We start from the raw sequence: 2,532 nt of genomic DNA on the forward strand, positions 1-2,532 counted from the left end.
CTCCTGCCTCAGCCTCCCGAGTAGCTGGGACTACAGGCGCCCGCCACCTCGCCCGGCTAGTTTTTTGTATTTTTTAGTAGAGATGGGGTTTCGCCCTGATAGCCAGGATGGTCTCGATCTTCTGACCTCGTGATCCGCCCGTCTCGGCCTCCCAAAGTGCTGGGATTACAGGATTGAGCCACCGCGCCCGGCCAATTTTTAAATTTTTTGTAGAGATGTGGTCTCTCAACAAAAATTTGTTTGCCCAGGCTGGTCTTGACCTCCTGGGCTCAAGCGATTCTTCTGCTTTCAGCCTCCCAAAGTGCTGGGATTACAGATATGAGCCACCGCACCTGGCCTGATTACACTTTCTGTCAGTTTCTCCCTGTGGTTATTAAAATGGGATCCACAGAGTCTGCTGTAACTTATTTGCCAGTGTTTATAAAAGATGACATCACACATTTTCAGGAGTGAATTCTTTGAAGAGAGAAAGTTGTAATTGCTTTTGTAATTGTTTATGGGGAAGGAGTTCTAAGCTTGAGGGATGGCCACGTTGGTACGAACTGGCTACTGGCAGATACGGTCATTACACATTACACAGGTAGAGAAAGGATATTCAACCATGTTCCCTTAGGTGTGGCTGCACTACTCTCGGAGAGGAGCCAGGTGTGAGCAGGAAAGGAGGAATCTGTGGGAGAAAAGGGTTGTTTCGCTGTGTGGCTTTTTTGTGCTGGGAGAAACATCCTCCAGCTTTTTCTAGCCCCTACTTGTGCCCTTCCCCTCCAATAATCTCTATGTGAGCTTTTTAATCTCCTGTAATATTTCTGAAGCTACTTTTAGTTCAATGTAACTAATACTCTTATTTTCATAACTGAATGAAATGCATTTTAGTGTGGGTATACTTGATACTTGAATTTCATAGTAAAGTATCTTTTTTATTTTATTATTTTGTTTTAATTTTTAAAAAGTAAATAAAAAAAATTTTTTTTGAGACAGAGTCTCACTCTGTCTCCCAGGCTGGAGTGCAGGGCTTACTACAACCTCTACCTCCCAGGTTCAAACGATTCTCCTGCCTCAGCCTCCCGAGTAGCGGAGATTACAGGCGCACACCACCACGCCCAGGTAATTTTTGTAGTTTTAGTAAGAGTCAGGATTTCACCATGTTGGTCAGGCTGTTCTCGAACTCCTGACCTCGTGATCTGCCCGCCTCGGCCTCCCAGAGTGCTGGGGTTACAGGTGTGAGCCACCGCACCCGGCCTTCTCTTCTTTTTTAAACAAAATTTTTATTTTATTTTTAAGAGACAGAGTCCTGCTTTGTCACCCAAGCTGGAGTGCAGTGGGACAATCAGCACACTGTAACCTCAAACTCCTGGGCTCAAGCAATCCTTCTGTCTCAGCCTCCCAAAGTCCTGGATTATAGGCATGAGCCACATTGTCTGGCCTCTTTTTTCTCTTCTTTCCCTTTTCCCAATCCCTTGTCTTCCTAATTCTTACTTACTTTTTGGCCATTAAAGCTTTGCAAAAAATTAAAAGTATTTTGAAGACTGCAAAAAAGATACGAGAGCGTCTCTATTCCAATTAGGGCGTGTTAAAAGACAACATTACAACTCATCTAGTTTTGTAGATTTTTTTTTTTTTTTCCGACAGAGTTTTGCTCTTGTTGCCCAGGCTGGAGCGCAATACCACAATCTTGGCTCATTGCAACCTCTGCCTCCTGGGTTCAAGCGATTCTCCTGCCTCAGGCTCCCTGTAGTAACTGGGATTATAAGGCATGCGCCACCACGCCCGGCTAATTTTGTATTTTTAGTAGAGATGGGGTTTCTGCATGTTGGTCAGGCTGGTCTTGAACTCCTGACCTCAGGTGATCTGTCTGCCTCGGCCTCCCAAAGTGCTGGCATTACAGATGTGAGCCACTGTGCCCGGCCGTTTGTAGATCTTAATTGGCTTCTGTGATTCCAGAATCTGGCAGCAGTCCAGGCCAAAAAATGGTTCACAAAGCTCTGCCCCACTACACGTGCAGGTTATATTTATCGCCAAGAAAAGGAAATGACATTCAGAAAAAGGATGTGAGGTACAGATAGCTAGGTTGGGTTCTAACTCAGTGTTTGCCTTATTTGAAAGTGGTTTGAATAGTTGACCTTCTGTGATTGGCTAAAGCTTGTCTGCTGTCATTAACTGAAACTCAGCTCTGGTTACAAAGGCTAATTTCTAGTTAAGTTTTCAGTTTGTTTACGTACTAAGCTAGGTTGCAGTTCATTACCTAGGACTCCTATGGAGTCTTCTAAAGCCCAAATTTAGTTTTAACAGTTGATCATACAATAATTAATTAATTAATTAATTAATTAATATTTTTTTTGAGACGGAATCTTGCTCTGTCACCCAGGCTGGATTGCAGTGGCATGATCTCGGCTCACTGCAACCTCCACCTCCCGGGCTCAAGTGATTCTCCTGCCTCAGCCTCTCAAGTAGCTGGGATTACAGGCATGTGCCACCAGGCTTGGCTAATTTTTGTATTTTTAGTAGAGATGAGGTTTCACCATGCTGGCCAGGATG

The 2,532-nt window shown here is 44.3% G+C and overlaps 1 protein-coding gene across 1 annotated transcript in view; it reads left to right on the top strand.

Annotated features, from left to right (window-relative positions):
• SH3BGR (SH3 domain binding glutamate-rich protein) overlaps positions 1 to 2,532 on the top strand; it is a 52,876-nt gene that overhangs the window by 7,662 nt on the left and 42,682 nt on the right.

This window comes from Colobus angolensis, unplaced genomic scaffold (assembly GCF_000951035.1).
Source record: "Colobus angolensis palliatus isolate OR3802 unplaced genomic scaffold, Cang.pa_1.0 Scaffold38, whole genome shotgun sequence".
In the NCBI taxonomy this organism is placed as follows: domain Eukaryota; kingdom Metazoa; phylum Chordata; class Mammalia; order Primates; family Cercopithecidae; genus Colobus; species Colobus angolensis.